The sequence below is a fragment of the Ovis canadensis genome, chromosome X (genome assembly GCF_042477335.2).
Source record: "Ovis canadensis isolate MfBH-ARS-UI-01 breed Bighorn chromosome X, ARS-UI_OviCan_v2, whole genome shotgun sequence".
Taxonomy (NCBI): domain Eukaryota; kingdom Metazoa; phylum Chordata; class Mammalia; order Artiodactyla; family Bovidae; genus Ovis; species Ovis canadensis.
In genome coordinates, this window is record NC_091727.1 from 102,674,281 (window position 1) to 102,694,862 (window position 20,582).

The 20,582-nt window shown below is 38.5% G+C and overlaps 1 protein-coding gene across 1 annotated transcript in view; it reads left to right on the forward strand.

Annotated features, from left to right (window-relative positions):
* GPC3 (glypican 3) overlaps positions 1-20,582 on the forward strand; it is a 456,698-nt gene that overhangs the window by 88,605 nt on the left and 347,511 nt on the right. The window lies entirely within an intron of this gene.

Here is a 20,582-nt window from a genome sequence, read left to right on the forward strand (position 1 = left end):
TGGCTTTTGCATCTTTAATAACTGTAACTGGAAGCTTTTTATATAGAGGGAAAAGTTAGGGGAGAGACTGCTGAGTCGAAGGGTGCAGAGACTTAGCAAGGACAGAAACTTCTCTTGCCAGTGAGCAGGAATCAGGAGACCTGATTGAGATGAATATAAGATTGCTTTTAAAAAAAATTCATGCTTTTGAGCTGTGCTGTGAGCGTGTGTTCAGTTTCAAGACCTTGATAAAGCTGAAGCTCTAATGTGATTTGCTGTACATTAGCAGGATATGAATTATTATTGTTGATAATATATACTTGATCATAAAGACCACAAACTGGGGCCCTATTATTTGAGGACCTAATGCATCCCTTTTCCACCATCAAAATAGGTTTGTCAATTGTTATTGGGGCCCAGCTATCAACCTTCTAAATAACTCTATCTGCTGCTACCTGGAATTATTTAATAAGGAATGGCATAGGGACTCACAATCACATTACATGAGAAAAAGTTGAGAGACCTATACTTTTTTAGCTTGGGGACTGAGAGTTTCAGGGGGCCATGTTGGCTGATGTGAAAAGCATGAAGTTTTCTCAAGTCCAATCGAATTAGGCTAGTTTGTGTGTGTGTGTGTGTGTGTGTGGTTTTGGTGTGGGAGGAAGCACACTAGGATTGATGGAGGAGAGTTATAGGGAGATACAACTTTCTCAAGCCAGGCAATGACTTTCTAGCAATCTAAGCTACTCAAAAAGAGAATAAGGGGCCACCTCACAGAGGTGGCAAAATTCCCACGAGCAGGTCCTATTTATAATCCTAGCTGAAGTAAAAAATGAGTCTCTTTGATTGGAAGGTCGACTCTTTTCTAGAATAGATCTGTAGTGATCCAGTGGTCTGGTGCTGTTTCCACTACATTATGAATACTTGCAGGGCCTAAACTATGTCTCATTTGTGTCCTCAGCACCTAGCATAGGGCCTGGTCATAGAAGGAGCTCAGAAAGTGTTTGTTGATTGGCTGATTGAAATTGCACTTGCAAGTAAACCAAGTAGATGCTTTTGGTCCTTAGATCAAGTGTGTTAAATTGATTTCCATATAACTATAATGTCCACACTTTTCTTCAGGTGTTTCTATGCATTTCACTCACAGGAATCCCCCAATTAACAATTTGTCATTGGTAGAGAACTAAGAGAGGAGAAGCGTAATTTTAGCATTTTAGCTAGCCAGCTTTATGCTCAGTCATGTCCAACTCTGAGACCCCATGGACTGTAGCCTACCAGGCTCTGCTGTCCTTGGGATTTCCCGGGCAAGAATACTGGAGTGGGTTGCCATTTCCTCCTACAGGGGATCTTCCTGACCCAGGGATTGAACCTGGGTCTCCTGCATTACAGGCAGATTCTTTACCATCATCTGAGCCACCAGGGAAGCTCAGTTTAAACATTAAATAAGCATTATTACAGTTACATGCATATATGGTAGCACAAAAATAACTACACAGTCTGGAAAGAATTTTATGCATTTTAATGATGAAAATGTTTATACAGAAAAGTAGAAGAGAGAACAATTTAAATCTTCTTTTGTTTCCTTGAGAGATAAGAGGATGTACCTTGTGATTGTCCTGTGTGTACCTTGCAAGAGACCTCGGAGCCAGCTCTGAAGGTAAGTGTTTGTAGTTCCAGTGGCCAGAGGCCCATGAACAAACATTATAAAACCAAAAGATTGAGAGTTTTTTGTCAGCCCTATTATGTTCACAATGAGACAGCCTAAAGAAAGGAAGATGAGTACACTGGGACTCCTGTCTTCAACACTGGTTTCATCATTTTAGTCTTAAATCACCTGGCATGATTGGATACTACGTGTTCTTCCTGGTATTGTCAGGCTTCCTGAGGGTTAACTCATTTGTCCTACTAAAACATCTTCCCTATCAGATGCCATTGAACTGATGCTCTAAACCTGCCTCTCATTACTTTATTGGTTGATTATATAATTACTAGTTTGTTTTTTATTTGTTTCTTTTTCTTCTTTTTGAACTTTTGACTGTACTGCTAGGCATGTGGGATCTTAGTTCCCTGACCAGGGATCGAACCTGCAGTGGAAGCTTGAAATCCTAAGCACTGGACTGTATAATTACTAGTTTTTTAAATAAAGCACTTTGAACGATGCCTCATAAAAATAAGTAAAAATCGTATTAAAGGAGTACACAGGCTAAACCTAATGGGAAAATGCAATCTTCTTCCTCAAGTACCTCGCAGGTAACACAATTTCTTTAGAAACTACTGAGAAATGACAGGAACTTCAAAAATATAATTTGATTAGCAACCTAGGGAAGATACTGATGGCTCTTTGAAAGACTGGCCCCTGAGAAATATTTGGGCTAGTACCTAATAAAGTAATTAAAGATGCATCTGAAGCTTTGGTTGTGTTTGCCTGATGTCTTATGACTACCACTTTTACCTAACCTAACCTGTATTCTGGCAGTGATTTTCCTGACTAGCCAGTTGTGTGGACACTTTATCCCTCTCCAAGGTATGTAAAGTTCTTCACAGGGACTTCCTAGGCATTTCTTCCCAAGTATTCATATAGGCAGCTCTCAAAGGTAGTTTATCTCCCTCTTTCCAGCTTGTCTTTCCCTCCCTTTTGGTGTGGAGTGGCTTGAGGGTGTCATCATAGGAATACTACTTTTGAGCCACCCTGGTCACCATTTAGAAAAAAAAAAAATCCAAGCATCCTGTTTGGACAGATTGTAGGCTGTGACATTAGACCTTCCTGGTATGCAGAATGGCTTTCATCACTCTCCCACCCCATTCGACAAGGTTAAAGGTCTCAGGAAGGTATTTGACTTGTGGCTTAATCTTGCCCTCACTGCTGAGCAATGATGGGTCTTTTTGCTTGAGCCACTTAGGAAGTGCCCATGAGAGAAGCAAACCAGAGAGGAGAAGTGAAGAGCAAAAGTGAGTTCATTGCAGCATTTGAAATGAAGAGGGCACTGAGAGGAAAATAGAATGTACACTGAAGCCTTTGCTTGTAGCCTTTTTTTTTTTTTAAGGTTCTACTCAGGAAGTAAAATGGTGTTTAGTGGTGTTTTGTTCAGAGACAGTATAGGGAATCTGAAAAAGCACTGTAATTTATCTTAGATGAGATGACCCTTAGAGCCAGGTACTCACGTCCCTTTTGCCATTTATGTCTTGACCCAGGATCTGGCATTTTGCATGGTATCACTACAGGTAACCTTATTGACTATGGAAAACTATTATATGCTTTCATGTTAAAAAAAAAAAAAGTGTGTGTGTGTGTATTGCCCAAAAAAAGAATTCTGTCCTTTCTGAATTTTATAATATATAAATAATAAAGCTATAAGTGTTCATGATATTAATATTTTCATGCCAAGGTTAAGTCTCAGTCTAGGTGATTTTCAGCTAAACTGTTTATTTAGGTGATCTTACTAGTTGTTGCACAACATTCAGAACACTCTCAAAAGACAATTAATTTTAGTTCATTTTAAGTAAGTTTTTAAAATCAAAAGCTCAATTTTTGCATAACCTTGACCAAACAGTAACAGACCTCAGACTTTCTAATAACTTTATTGAGATATAGACATAATATTTTATCTGATATTTATTAGAGATAAAAATTGCATTATTGAGATAAAATTCTTCCCTTTAAAGTCTATAATTCAGTGTGTGTGGTTTTTTTTTAGTATATTTGCATGGTTATGCAGTTATCACTACTGTCTAATTTCAGAATATTTTCATTACCACCAAAAGAAAGCTTATATCCATTTGCAGTCCTTTCCCATTCCCAATTTCTGTCAGCCCCTGGCAACAGCATTATACTTTCTGTCTTTATGGATTTGCCTGTTTTGAACATCTTGTGTAAGTGGAATCATACGATATTTGTCCTTTCCTGTCTGACTTCTTTCACTTAGCATGATGTTTTCAAGGTTCACCTGTGTTTTAGCATGTATCAGAACTTCATTCCTTTTCATGGCTGAGTAATATTCCGCTGGGTTTCCCTGGTGGCTCAGACAGTAAAGAATCTGCCTCCAAGCAGGAGACCTGGGTTTGATCCCTGAATTGGGAAGACACCCTAGAGAAGGAAATAGCAACCCACTCCAATATTCTTGCGAAGGAAATCCTATGGACAGAGGAGCCTGGTGGACTATAATCCATGGAGTGCTTAAGAGTCAGACTCGACTGAGCAGACTAACAGACACAGTATTCCACTGTATGGATATACATGATTTATTCATCTATCATGGTTGTTTCCCTTCTTCGCATGTCCAGGAATTTATCCTGAGGAAATAACTAAGTGGGTACATAAAGAATAAGTTATAAGGTTATTCATTTGCTGTTATGCAATTAAGAAACTGAAAATAACCTGAATCTCCAACATTAAGGGATTGGTTCAATTATGGGATATTTATATGATGGAATATTGTACAGCTCTTAAAAATGACATAGGAAAATGCTGACAACTTATTATTAAGTGACAAAGTATTACATATAGTATGATTCCGTTTTTATAAAAAAATTTATTTAATATAATATGCCCAGAAATAAGGCTGGAATCACAGATAACAGGAATCAGTGATTTTCTCTAGATAATGGGGTTATGGGGGTTTCACTGTCTTCTTTTTTATCTATGTTTCCTAATTTTTCTAAAATTAAATCTTAATTATTTATTGAGTACTTTTTATGTGTAAGACATTTTGTGGTGTACATGTATTTTGTAATAAGGAAATTAAAATCAATGTTATTATTAAAAACAATCCAAAAGGGAGTGGGGGAGTACGTATTGTGTCCACTCACATGGGCATATACCAGCTTCTGGAGATGTGAAAGGATCTTATAAGCAGCACTAGGGTCTGATGCCTGAACTCCAAACAGATTAAGATGTACTGATAATGACATGTTTATCAGATAAGAAAGACACTGAGTCACTTTTTTGAAGCAGTCCTGTGCATTTCTGCTTTCTCAATGGAATGTCTAGCTATTCTTTCCCTACAGGAAGTGATTGGAAGTGGAATGCAGAGTTTATTTCCACCTACATGGTCTGACATTTTGACATTTCCTGAACTGCAGGATGTTTGAGCACAAACAATTTGGCTTTTACTGCAAAAATTAATTATACTGCCACTTTCACATAGTGACGGGCCTTTCTTTGTAAGAGGACAAAGCTATTCAAGTGGAGAAAATGAGATGGTTAACAGGATGACGGTAACATAAAGGTCTTGAGTCTGGAGAAAAGGACCTCATTAAGCATTGATTATCAGCGTGGTGTAAACTCTTTGAGAAAGTGTTACTACATTCAGCACCACTGTTGAGTGAGGGAATTTAAATCTGTGTTCCATTTACATCATAAATGAGATGTGTGTATTCTAACAATAGGCTGGTCTTGCCTTTTGCTGCATCAGTACACACACATTTGTTCAGTTGCTCTGACTGGTTTGTCACATCAAGCCAGTCGTTATGTGTTGATATGCAACCCTTCTGACTATCTGGAGATGAAGACAATTTGGTCCACCAGGAATATGTATCTTTGAGTTACTTTTGTGGGCAGGATGTAGCATAGGGTAGAAGTTACTGAGTACAGTCAGACCAACCTGAGTTCTAATCCCTGACAAGATCGAGACTCTGAGCCTCAATTTTCTCGTCCATAGAATGGGGATCATAATATCTGTCTCACAGAGTTGATGCACAGATTAAATGAAGTTATCTTTTCAGTGCACTCAACATATTGCCTGGTACTTTGTAAGGGTTCAATAAACTTTTATACTTTTAATGGGTGTGCAAAGGAATTAAGGGAAGAAAATTGAATTCCTGTTATTTTCCTTTTTTCCCTCTTCAGTACATCTCAACTATCTCATTCCTGTTTTTTTTTAATCTTTGCTTAAAGTGAATTTTTTAAAATTTCTAAACTGTAAACTTTAAAATGCAAGCTTTAAGGTTACTTTATAGCCCAATGAGGAAATCCTGACATTGACATGGAACAAAACAAAATGTGCAAAGATGTATAGCACTCATACCCAACAAAGCTTGTGCTTAGTAATCTCGAAGTCGTATTTACTTATAGTCATCTAATATTTGCTTTTTTCTTCTCAGCCTTAGGCCTTTCATAATGATAAGCATATATCTAGATCTAAATAGATTTGGCCTCTTAAAGTATAAGGCTTTTGTGGGGTTTTCTATAATCCTCACCAGAACACCAACCTATTAGTACATTCCTTTACCCCTCTAACTTGCTGCTTTTAATCTGTTGGGGGCGGAACAACTAGGTTACAAAACTTATCAGAACTGCAGCTAAATGAAAAATATTCAGCTCTGAATGAGGACTGGGGTTGGAGAGAGAGGGATCTACATTGTCCCTGCTGAGATACCTTCTCTTTGATTATATTCTGATTCTTCTTTAACTCTGGCCATTGAGGATACCTATAAGGGAGATCTGAATAATATTTCTCAGTAAAATGTGTGACCCTGTTAACATAGAAGAGGAATCTTCTTTGACTCCCTAAAAGCAGTTATTTAGGAAGCTATATGTAATGACTCTATGCCACATTACCCCAGCTGCAGTGAATTGCTACATGGGTCAGGTATTGCCAGGGTCACCACGAATAAGCTTTCCAAAAGTGATAGGTGATGTGAAGTCAAATATCTTGGGGAAGGGGAATCTTTGAAATTAAGTCAAATGGCATGTTTACAAGAGTAAAATATTTAGTGCTGTGATAATTGTCTTCTTGATAGACAAAGGGGAATATTTCTATCCAAAATATCTGTTTAATATTTGACAACAGACAGTAGTCAGAATGGCAGGCTAATGTTTCGAGAGTAAACTAAAATTACCAGAAAGCACCTAATTTAGATGTGGAAAAATTTTGACTTGGTCGTTTGTGCCTTTCCTAATTTGATATGACAAATGAACAGTTCATCTCTGATATCTTTCGATGAATTTTCTTGTACTATAGTTTATGTTGAACATGGATTAGGCTTTTAAGCGAATGTGAGATGCGAGCTTTGACAGTTGTATATTTACATACAGATGACTTATAATTTTCATTCAGGAAGATTCTTGTCTATTAATGTCCCCGAGGTTCTCTCTATAGATACACAATTACAACATTGTAGCTGGGACCTTGCAGTCAGCATCTATTGGTTGTTTAGTCTCAGTATCGAAGTTTCCTGATATGTATTGATATAACGGAATGGCTAACAACCCATTCAAAAGCTTGCTGTAAAGATTAAATGAGATAATATGTGCCAAGCACCTAATACAGTGCTTGTACATCATAGAAACCCATAAGTTAATATTATCACCTAGAGCTGGTCTTGGCTTTGATGATTGGCTAAGGAGACATCCACCAAGTGACCTAGCTGTGTATTTGGTTTGTGATTTGTTAAATCTCTTGAAGACCCAAGGGCTTATTGCAGTCTAGAGGAATGAGACTCTGAGAAGTGAAGACAGCTTGCTTACAGAAAATTGATAGGCAATCATGATGGAGTATTCTTGACTCACCAAAATGAAAACTTCTTAGGGCAATTGGTAAACGTAGTTAGAGGCTGTTTATTTCTTTTGCTAGTGAAACCTTGCTATTCAGTGCTTCAAGTCTCTCTCTTCCTTAGGATATAGCCTTTTAGAGGAGGACCTATGGAAACTTTCTTGGGATCTCAATGAGTTTAATAAACTTCATCTAGGAATGAGCCGGAGGAGATTTCTTCATCTAGGAATAGGCAGGAGGAGAAGGGGACCACAGAGGATGAGATGGTTGGATGGCATCACCGCCTCATTTGACATGAGTTTGAGCAAGCTCCAGGAGTTGGTGACAGACAGGGAAGCCTGGCGTGTTGCAGTCCATGGGGTCGCAAAGAGTTGCACACGACTGAGCGACTGAACTGAACTGACTGAGGAATGAGCCATCATTACCATAATAAAGGCTCACTAATCACTGTTGAAAGCCACAGGTTAATTATTGCGTAAGGGTTGTATAATGTAGTTTCAGGAACTGAATAATTAAAAAATTTAAAAGACCATTTAACATATCTTTGACACAGAGCCAGAAAGTAGAAGACAACCTTACTTTAATCATTTAACAGGAATTTAGCAACTCAGGCAACATATATCTGAAGCAGTTATTCATAGTATATTGTGGTTGCAGTGTTGAAGAATAACATTTCCTCAGGACAACTGGAATTCAGTAATGAAAGCTAAAATTGAATACAAATGGGGGGGTTGCTGGGGGAAGAGTATTGATAATAAGGACCATATAATGTTGAGAATTTGAGTGTCTAGGTTCTAGAGTATATCCCAATACACTTTTAATTTCTACCCCCCTAAAGTTGCTTAAAAGATTCCTTTGGCTTAATTGCCCTCTCTTTCATGCCCTTGTTTAGCTTAAATTCCTTATATTCTGTAAAAACTGACTTGAAATTCCCCTGTCTCATTCTGTGTCCTTTCAGTACATACACAGTAAGTATATATTGCATGTAGAATCTTATTAAAGGGCAGGATGGCAATAATGGTCACATTGTATTAGAGACTCATTGAAACAAATGCCTACCACAAAACCTACAGAGTTTTGATTTGGCCATGCTAAGCTGGGTACTCTAAATGCTCTTACAAATGAAGGGATAGGGAAGATTGTACAAAAGAGGCTATTTTGCTGATTCCAGAGCAGTGGTGTTTCTAAGTAAATACCTTTATAACCTTCTACTATACTTGTATTGGAAAGCAATACAAGTGGGATCTATAAGTATTGAAAGGCCTGTAATAAAGACAGAATAAAGGTATTCTTAACCTTTTGTAGGTTTTAAATTTTGTTTACTGTTCACGGGGTGTGTCCAACTGAATGCAGAGTTCCAAATAATAGTAAGTAGAGATAACAAAATCTTCTTAAGTGAACAATGCAAAGAAATAGAAGAAAACAATAGAATGGGAAACATTAGAGATGTCTTCAAGAAAATTAGAGCTACCAAGGCAACATTTCATGCAAAGATGGACACAATAAAGGACAGAAATGGTAAGGACCTAACAGAAGCAGAAGAGATTGAGAAGAGGTGGCATGAATACATAGAAGAACTATACAAAAAAGACCTTAATGAACCAGATAACGACGATGGTGTGATCACTCACCTGGAGCCAAACATCCTGGAGTGTCGAGTCAAGTGGGCCTTAGGAAGAATTACTCCGAAGAAAGCTAGTGGAGGTGATGGAATTCTAGCTGAGTTATTTCAGATCCTACAAGATGATAATGCACTCAATATGTCAGCAAATTTGCAAAACTCGGCAGTGGTCACAGGACTGGAAAAGGTCAGTTTTCATTCCAATCCCAAAGAAAAAGCAATGTCAAAGAATGTTCAAATTACCTACAGTTGCATTCATTTCACATGCTAGCAGGGTAATGCTCAAAATCCTTCAAGCTAGGTTTCAACAGTACGTGAACCAAGAACTTCCAGATGTACAGGCTGGATTTAGAAAAGGCAGAGGAACCAGAGAAATTGCCAACATCTGTTGGATCATAGAGAAAGCAAGGGAATTCCAGAAGAGCTTCTACTTCTGCTCCATTAACCACATTAAAGCCTTTGACTGTGTGGATCACAGCAAACTGTGGGAAATTCTTAAAGAGATGGGAATACCAGACCGCTTTACCTGCCTCCTGAGAAACCTGTATGCGGGTCAAGAAGCAGAACCGGCATGGAATAACTAACTAGATTTTGAACCAGGAAATTGGGAAAGGAGTACAATATACATGGCTGTATATTGTCACCATGCCTATTTAACTTCTATGCAGAGTGCATCATGCGAAATGCCAGTCTGGATGAAGCACAAGCTGGAATCAAGATGGCTGGGAGAAACAGCAACAACCTCTTATATGGAGATGACACCACGCTTATGGCAGAAAGTGAAGAGGAACTAAAAAGCCTCTTGATGAAAGTGAAAGAGGAGAGTGAAAAAGTTGGCTTAAAACTCAACATTTAAAAAACAAACACCTATGGCTGATTCATGTTGAAGTTTGACAAAACAACAAAATTCTGTAAAGCAACTACATTTCAATTGAAAAATAAATAAATTAAAAACTAAGATCATTGCATCCTGTCCCATCACTTCATGGCAAATAGATGGGAAAAGTGGAAACAGTGACAGATTTTATTTTCTTGAGTTCCAAAATCACTACAGATGGACTGCAGCCACAAAATTAACAAATGCTTGCTCCTTGGAAGAAAAGCTCTGACAAACCTCGACAGCATATTAAAAAGCAGAGACATGACTTTGCTGACAAAGGTATGGGTAGTCAAAGCTGTGGTTTTTCTAGTAGTCATGTATAGATATGAGAGTTGGACCATAAAGAAGGTTGAGCACCGAAGAATTGATGCTTTCAAACTGGTGCTGGAGAAGACTCTTGAGAGTCTCTTTGACTGCAAGGAGATAAAACCAGTCAGTCCTAAACGAAATCAATCTTGAATATTCATTGGAAGGACTGATACTGAAGCTGAAGCTCCAATACTTTAGCCACCTGATGTGAAGAGCTGATTCATCACAAAAGACCCTGATGCTGTGAAAGACTGAAGGCAGGAGGAGAAGGGGACGACAGAGGATGGGATGGTTGCATGGCATCACCGACTCAATGGACGTGAGTTTGAGCCGACTCTGGGAGATGAAGGGTAGGGAAACCTGGCGTGCTGCAGTCCATGGGGTTGCAAAGAGTTGGACATGACTTAGTGACTGAACACCAACAAATTTGTTGAAAAGGTGATTAGGAAGGACTTTAGATACATATTCATATATATGTTTACACACAGGCATGTACTTATACATATGTGTATTTCTAAATTTAGACTAGCAGACCATGATGTTATTTTTAGCAAAGTTCAGAGCCTGTCTTTACGTAAATGATGGCTCAGCTTGAGACATTTTGTTGGACCTAGGTAACTGTTTTAGCAGAAGATGGATATTATCTTAGGCTATCTGGGGAAGGGAAAATGGGAGCAGCTGTGGAAAAATTTGAGTTATCTAGTGGGAGTCAGATTAGAAATAAGGTTGTCAGGGGTTGATAGGCCTCCCTCCACCATGTCTCCTGCCTCTGAGCAGGACATCTTCCCATTCAACCCAGCTTCTGCGTTGCCTCTTGCCTGTTTGCACAATTAGTGCAAGGTTGGTCACATGATGAGGTAATGGCAGGTCAAGACAGTAATTCTCTGTAGGCAAAGACTTGGTGTGCAACTTTGCTCTTGCTTAGGGGCAGAGTTGGTGAGCACAATTTAGGTTTTGTAAATGCTTGCTGACTTGTACCCCACAGGCAACTCCTTGTTAATTAAATTGGCAGCTAAGCCACAAAAAGTTGTTTCAAATATCTAGTGGTCATTTAAATGGAACTCAAGCAAAATTATTTGTCTTTCATTCTAGGGACAAAAAAGGATGATGCATCTAATGCAGCTAATGCATTTTATGGCATAAAAAGCACATTTCTAAAGAGCAAGTCCAAGGTCCAGTATGTTTTTAAGGGCCACGTTGCTCAGTAGCACCTATGAACAGTTTTAGTCAAGGTCCAGTTTTAAATGGTTGTTAGCCAGGTCAAGCTAGAGATTAGGAAAGGTGGTAGATGAAATCAACTCAGGGTCTGGCACCAGTTACAAAAGGAAGCAGGTCATTGGGTTGTGTTTATAGAGGAAAGAGAATGGATTGTAAGATTGTTATCACTGGAATCATGGTAGGGGAGGGGAGACCCTCATTTGAAGCCTCAGCCCCCAGACTAAAGGAGCCCAGAGTACTTTAAGGACTCACATTTAATTGGCCATACATTCCACAGGAAGAAGCCCTGCCTCTGGCTACATCCCTTTGCCTTGAAGAAAGGAAAAGGAGGGGAGGGGTGGGGGAGAGCCCTCTGGCATCCTGGGAAGATGTTTCTAAAGCATCTCCAGATTTTTCAGCCTGGTTTCAGGCTTTATACTGAACACTGGCAGATATTTACACACCCTGGTTAACAACTTGGTGAAGAGTTTCTTTTACTGTTGCATCAGTAAGCAGTGGCATATGGAGTTTATACAATCCGGGTTTGTTTGGAGCCAGATGATCTCCTAGCCCCTTCAATGTAAATGTTTTGTACTGCTTTACAGTTTGCAGCAGTACTGTCCCTAACCGTCAGTTCAGTCGCTCAGTTGTCCGACTCCCTGCGACCCCATGAATCGCAGCACGCCAGGCCTCCCTGTCCATCACCAACTCCCGGAGTTCACTCAGACTCGCGTCCATCGAGTCAGTGATGCTATCCAGCCATCTCATCCTCTGTCGTCCCCTTCTTCTCCTGCCCCCAATCTCTCCCAGCATCAGAGTCTTTTCCAATGAGTCAACTCTTAGCATGAGGTGGCCAAAGTACTGGAGTTTCAGCTTTAGCATCCTTCCTTCCAAAGAAATCCCAGGGTTGGATCTCCTTGCAGTCCAAGGGACTCTCAAGAGTCTTCTCCAACACCACAGTTCAAAAGCATCAATTCTTCGGCACTCAGCTTTCTTCACAGTCCAGCTCTCACATCCATACATGACCACAGGAAAAACCATAGCCTTGACTAGACAGACCTTTGTTGGCAAAGTAATGTCTCTGCTTTTGAATATGCTATCTAGGTTGATCATAACTTTCCTTCCAAGGAATAAGCATCTTTTAATTTCATGGCTACAGTCACCATCTGTAGTAATTTTGGAGCCCCCCAAATAAAGTCTGACACTGTTTCCACTGTTTCCTCATCTATTTCCCATGAAGTGATGGGACCAGATGCCATGATCTTCGTTTTGTGAATGTTGAGCTTTAAGCCAACTTTTTCACTCTCCTCTTTTACTTTCATCAAGAGGCTTTTTAGTTCCTCTTCACTTTCTGCCATAAGGGTGGCGTCATCTGCATATCTGAGGTTATTGATATTTCTCCCTGCAATCTTGATTCCAGCTTGTGCTTCTTCCAGCCCAGCGTTTCTCATGATGTACTCTGCATAGAAGTTAAATAAGCAGGGTGACAATATACAGCCTTCACATACTCCTTTTCCTATTTGGAACCAGTCTGTTGTTTCCTGTCCAGTTCTAACTGTTGCTTCCTGACCTGCATATAGGTTTTTCAAGAGGCATGTCAGGTGGTCTGGTATTCCCATCTCTTTCAGAATTTTCCACAGTTCATCGTGATCCACATAGTCAAAGGCTTTGGCATAGTCAATAAAGCAGAAATAGATGTTTTTCTGAGACTCTTGCTTTTTCCATGATCCAGCAGATGTTGGCAATTTGATCTCTGACCCTAGAGGGAGGGAAAAAAAGAACTAAATTCTTCACTTTGAGGATCCAGATAACAAAGGGAAAAATAGAAGTACAGTTTCACATGTATAATATCATATGTGAAACAAATCGCCAGTCCAGGTTCAATGCATGATACAGGATGCTTGGGGCTGGTGCACTGGGATGACCCAGAGGTATGGGATGGGGAGGGAGGTGGGAGGGGGGTTCAGGATGGGGAACACGTGTACACCCGTGGCGGATTCATGTTGATGTATGGCAAAACCAATACAATATATAGCCTCCAATTAAATAAATTTATATTAAAAAAATTTTAAAAAGTTAAATTGCTTTTAAAAAAAAAGAAGTACAGTTTCATTAGCTAGAGGTTTGGGTGTAGTTCACCCTGGTGAATCATACATGATGATCAACATGAATACAAGCAGCTAAGTAGTTTTCATTAGGATCCAATTAGTAGGTGATTTGGTTGCTAAATGTGTTTGCTAATTCATTAACAATTAGGTAAATTAAATTTAATGGAAATGATTTAAATTTGAAAATAAAATGCTGTACATATTAATTTTCACTTTGTAGATTAAAATCCATTTGCTGCCTCCCCCATCCCCTTCCTCCCTCTCTCTCTTTTTAAATCGTACACAGCACACAGGCAATTAGAGCACACAGGGTAGTTTGTTTTTCTCATTTAAAGTATCTCTTCGCTCTGGAAATCAGTCCTCCAGTGGAGCATGTCTGTCTGTGTCTCTGGTTGAGTGTCAGCAACAAATGGTGCATTGCACATAATACTGATGGGGATTGTTGGTGCAAGTGAGAGCAGGAAAAGCCCTTTGCAATACTGGGAGGGATTCTGGAAGGTATTTTAGAATTTGAAGGGGCTTAAGGCTTGATTCCGCTGCTGATATTGAATTGCAGCATAACCAAATGATTAACAAACTTGTCTTTCTTGAAATATCTCAGGGCAGAGAGGTTCTCAAATGATTGCAAATTGGTTAATGACTTTAAAAAGCATGTTTCTTGCTGTAAACATGTAACTTTGCTGGATTTTCCTGAACAGTTGGGTATGTTTAGGAGGTAGCAATATAGATCAAGATATACCGAACTAGAAAGGTTATGTTCCTTTTTTTGTTAAATCTCAGAAAAAGCTCTTCAGTTCAGGATGAATTTGAAAACTGGTACCTCGATTTATTTTAAATAAGTTCATTTCAGCTTTACTATCAGTGATTATAAAAGTTGCAATGCATTTCCTGTTGTAACATTTTGTGTTGTTTTCATTGTCTTTCTGATTTTTTTCTGATCTTTGAATAGATCTCATTGACAACTTCCTGGAAAAACAACCAGTCTTTTCTCACAGGGGATCATATTATGTAATTTTTCCTTGTTATCAAATAGAAGACTGAATTATCAAAGCTAAACAGGTAGGCAAGGCAAACTTCAATGTGGATTGGTCTTTTCATTTTTAAATATTGTGTTCAAATAGGATGGTTGTCATTGTGTGTATCTGAAAGCAGTAAGATGCTGTAGGCCTTTGCTCTTTGGACTTCCTTGGTGCCTCAGTTGGAGAAGAGTCTGCCTGCAATGTAGGAGACCCAGGTTTTATCCCTGGGTCGGGAAGATCCCCTGGAGAAGGAAATGGCAACCCACTCCAGTATCCTTGCCTGGAGAATTCCATGGACAGAGGAGCCTGGTGGGCTACAGTCCATGGGTTGCAAAGAGTTGGACCTGACTGAGAGACTAACACTTTCACTTTTCACTTTCACTTTGATCTTTACTGTGGAACAGCGTGAGGAGAATATGTGACCCAGTATGATTGGTGACTTGCCAGGGTAGGTTCACATTTCTGAGAAACTGGCTGTGGTTGTACAGTTAACATCAGTATTTTGCTTTCAACTCATGTTAATAGGTTGTTGAAAGTTCAAGTGAACATTGTTGAGGTTGAGTGAGTGAAAAAATATTTAATGGGGTCTGTTAAGTATAAGAGGAGATCATTCATTGCTGGCTTCCATCAGGATATCTAATTTCTCCTTGAGGACCTGACCTGATTTTTTGTCATATGAGGGTCAGATTACTATTTACCTCAAAATCAGCTACTGTGCTCATAAAAGTTGTGTTTATTTTCTCTCTTGGATACGTGGCCATAAATATTGGGTTAGAAGCATCACTGAATTTTTGTCCTCCTTTTACAGTGCCTTCTCTCAGTGAACTTGTCCTATTTTCTCCCTTTTACATTCAGTTTTATGGGATCCTGTAGAAAAATCTTCATAATATGAAATGGGTGATGACTTACCTTTTTAAAGAGTTTAAGCTATGAAAAAGGGGAGAATCTTGGAGTTAAGCAAGATAATTGGTTCAAAAAATAATGAGGATTCAAGTAAGGATTACATTCTTATTTTTTTTTTAAATATAGATCTATTCATTGGATTGTCCTTATTGTTTCCATTCGTTAACCTTGTCAAGTGATCATTTGACTGATAGACCTCTCAATATCACCAATTTTTGAATTTTCATTTAGATGTTACGGAGATAATTACTGAGTTGTTTGATTTTGCATTTGAAGTGTACTTTGTAGAAGCTTGCATTCTATATATAGATAGACTAAATTTTTAAAAAGCCATAGATGGAAATTTGGGTAATTTTCTCATCCCTGAGGATGGATGAGGGGAAAGGGAGACAAAGCACTTATTCCTATGCAGATAGTTCACTGATGTCTCAGTTTTAAAATGTCTCCCTGAAAAAAAAAAAAATGTCTCCCTGGATGTACCGTGGCCCTTTCTCTTTTGAGGCTGATTCAGTCCAATAAAGCACAGTCGTCAGTGAACACATTTAAAAATTCTGTCATTTAATACCTCTAATTTCCATGTTTGTCTTATATACTCCCATTTTCCTATATTTTCCAAAATAAAATTCAAGTTTTGTATAGTTTTCTAGTATTGCTCTCTTATCTAGCAGTTTACAGTCTCTAAGTTTGTCTTCTGGACTAGAGACCTTGCCAGTGATGAAAGAGAGATAAATGTACTGTATCCTCATTTGTCATAGTAAAGAGAGCACTTCTTCACTTGACTCCTGCAGTCATGTGGACACTTTTGCTGTGTATCTAACTGGACAGAGTAGTGGCATATACTTTCTCACCTTAGAAAACAAAAATGTTGTATAGCTAAAATAATTCTAAGGAGTTTTCAACAGCTTCTGACCCATGTTATCAGGTACCATATGTAGAATGAAAAGAAAAGCTAAGAAGCACATTTAAGGTGTGGAAAGTCAAGCAAGGCCACAGAAGGAACTTTCTCAATACAATTCTTTTCAGAAACACTTTTTTAAGTTGAATTATTTAATTTTTGTCTGTTGACAGTGAAGATTTGAAATTCCCTAACAATAACGTGAAGTGAAGGCGCTCAGTCGTGTCCGACTCTTTGCGATCCCATGGACTGTAGTCTACCAGGCTTCTCTGTCCATGGGATTTTCCAGGCAAGAGTACTGGAATGGGTTGCCATTCCCTCCTCTAGGGGATCTTCCTGACCCAAGGATCGAACCCAGGTCTCCTGCACTGCAGGCAGATACTTTACCCTCTGAGCCACCAGGGAAGCCCCTCTAACAATAATAATATGATCTTATTTTTGTAATGGGCTTCCCAGCTGGTGCTTGTGGTAAAGAACCTGCCTGCCAATTCAGGAGACAGTATGGCAAAAACCACTACGATATTGTAAAGTAATTAGCCTCCAATTAAAATACATTTTTAAAAAAAGAAAAAAAAAGAGATGTGGGTTTTATCCTTGGATGGGGAAGATCCCCTGGAGGAGGGCGTGTCAGCCTACTGCAGTATTCTTGCCTAGAGAATTCCATGGACAGAGGAGCCTGACCGGCTACAGTCTATGGGGTCACAAAGAGTCCAACATGACTTAAGCAATGTATTATTCTTGTAATATTATCTTAGAGCTTACAAATATACTTTCATAAATATTTCATCCCACCATCCAAAATAGCAGTAGATAGGCAATATTACTTAAAATTCTTTTTCAGATTATAAATACAATGCATGGTTTTTAAAGAAAATTTGAAAATGCTGAGTATAAAAAGACAATAAAAATCATTGATAACTCCTTCTAAAGAGAAAACAATGAGTCAATAGCTCATGTTTTGGCTTATTTCACTCCAGTCTTTTTCCTTTGCAAATGTGTGTTTGTATTGTAATTTGCGTTAGGGTTTTTTTTTTTTTAGATTTTTTTTAATGTACTGCTTTGAAACCCACTTTTCTGCTATGTGTTTATTGTGAACATGCTAGTTCATTAAGTATTCTTCTCAATACTGCAGAGTTTCCACTGTATGGATTTAGCACAATTTATTTGGACTTCATCATTTATTTCAATTGTTTCTGACTTTTTCAACAAGAATTCATGCTGTGATTAACATTCTGGTACATAAATATTTGGGTGCATTTCTAGTTATTTTATCGGAATAAAATCTTGAAATTTCAGGATTCCTGAGTTAAAAAAACATGTATGAAGTTATAAAGTTCTTTGATGTATTTTCCAGGTTACACTTTGAAAAGTTGTTTCCGTTTAGTCCCATCCACAGTGTGTAAGGAAAGAGCAATTGATATTATCCCAAAAGCTCGGGTCTAGAGAGACTCAAGACTTGCCCAGGGTCATATGACTAATATCCCTTGTCCTTTGGTTTTCTGGTAGTTCTACAGTCTTTCACTCCACCACTGCTGTCGTAAAGTTAGTGACAGGTCTATAGCGATTTAACTGTGCAATTTTTGAAGGGAAACCTCATGCAGCCATGGCTTTAAAATAAATTTAGTTCTGTTATTATTTACAAACTCTAGTGTGTTTGGAATAGGATAAATAATGAGAACTAAATATGAACGCATGGGTCACTTCTCAAAGGCATTCTTTTATATTTGAAATATGTTTTCTGACTTACACCTAAAATGTCCACTGCAGAGGTTATGCTTAACTGAGAAATGGTAGCCTAAAGTGATTTTGTTGTTCTGTTTTTGGTCACAAAGAGGTGGTTTAAAGTACTATTCTTTATTAAGTAACAGTTTTTCCAGTTCAGCATCAAGACATTGAAAAGATTACTTCTGTCAGTATTAAATCTTCTCTCAAACCATAATAAGTAACCCTTAACATCTACAAAACGAACTGAAACTTTTGTTGACTCTCGTTTTTGGAAAAAGAAGGAAAAAAAAAACCCACATAATTTTTATGTGTTTTTTATGTCAGGACTTCAGAATGAGATGGAATATAGCAATTAAAGCTGGTTTCCTTAATTGGAATAGAACCAAACCAAATGTGGGAAGTAAAACATGCCTCCGCTCCACCACCACCAAAACAAAAACAAAACAATGCTGCCCAAAGGAAAAACCACATCGGTAGCCTTTACTTCTTTCCCATAGCATACACTCAATTCTTAGAACAGCTCAGCACCATGGCTGTTTGAGGATGGCCCATTCACAATTTCTAGGTCACCGGGGAGCCATATTTGGACTCTGATGAAGGCCTTTTGCTCTTTGTCTTAGGGAATCAATGCAATGATATTGTTTTACTTCTGGATTCCAAGGTATTAGAATAGATAGATGGGACATAAACTGGAACTAAAACATTCAGATTCTGAAAGCTGGGGTCAAGCTTTATCTTGTTTAAGGCCATGTTCTCTTTAGTATCACCTTACCCTAGGGGCCCTGTGTAAGTGTTTAATAGGCACCATTGCTTCTGGAGTTAGTAGTATGTTGGTGGAAGTCTTCTTTTTGTATCATGATATGCCTTTGAGGGGAAAAAGTTTTCCAGGTGTTAATAGGGTCTGTATTCTGTTTTAGGCCTTGTCATTATTATTTCAAATCATATTATCTTAATTAAATAGGAATCTATGTAATATGAATTTTGTTATGTTTGACAAAAATTAAAGATGCCTGGGAATGGTGATCATGTTACACTAATTGCCTAAAATGTGTTTCTGTTCCTTACTTCAGTTGTTTTGTGTTGGTTGAACAGCTTTCCAGGTAGATGGCAAATCTCAATGGCTTTAGTAATAAGGATCTAAATAGCCTATTAATATTTCTGAATGTAGCAGTTCTTCAGTGTTTCGGGAAATAGACTGTTTTTTCCAGCTTTGTTGAGACATAGTTGATATATTGTCTGAGTGTCAGGTGAACAGTGTCTAATGGTTTGATATATGTATGTATCATGAAATGATTATCGTAATAACGTTAGTTAGCACATTCCTTCCCTCACATAGTTATATTATGTGTGTGTATGTGCATATGGTGAGAACTTTTGTTAGAATTAATTAATTTATTTGTCATGAACCCCATGGACAGAGGAGCCTGGTGGGCTACAGTCCATGTGGTCACGAAAGAGTCAGTCATGACTGAGCAAACAAACACACAAAAATCTCCAGGTCTTAGTTGCGGCACATGAAATCTTTAGTTGTGGCATGTGGGGTCTAGTTTCCTGACCAGGGACTGAACCCAGGCCCTCTGCATCAGGAGTGCTGAGTCTTAGCCTCTGGACCACCAGGGAAGTACTGTGGGGAGAAGTTTTAAGACTTACTCTCTTTGCAACTTTCAAATAAATAACACAGGATTGTTAACTATGGTCACCATGTTGTATATTACATCCCCAGAACTTTTAGTCATGTTGTTACTCTTTCAGCATCTTCACCCAAGGAAATGACAATTTCTCATCAAGGTGTTTACACTGAATTCAGATAGTGATAGTAGTGGAGGTCTCTGTTGCCTAACTGTTATCAGACAACAAGAACTATATTTTGAATATGTGCATCTTCTGATGTTAGATTCTCAAGATGTCTATGTTACAGTAAGCATCTTGAGACAGATATCAGTTGACAGGTTCAGTCAATCTGCAAGTATTTATTGAGCATCTACCAAGTGCCAAGTACTGTGCTAGATACTGTGAGGGTGGTATGTCAGATGCAATTTCTACTTTTAAGTGGGGGTTTATATTCTAGTTAACAAAGAGGTCATGCACCTACTATCCCTTTTTGAGCTAAGCCTGAATGATGGAGAGGCTATTGATGAAAGGATATGAGAGACTGTGATATGTATTGTATATATAATGGCTTGACCAAAATCTTGGAGCCAGGAAAAATGAGCCTTGTGGGTGCCAAAGTAACTATTTGGGCTGGAATAAAAGGTTCCTTAAAGGGAATAGTGTAGTGAAAGAGAAAGTAGAAAAGGCAGGCAAGGGACCGAACACCCTCATTTTCATTTCCCAGCTGTTTTCTAGGGCTATGTGCCTAGAGCTCAATAAATATGAATAAATTTTTAAAAACTTGTCTAGTTTAAAGCAACACCCAAGGAACAATATCTTGAGTTAATCTGTACAACATGTGGCAT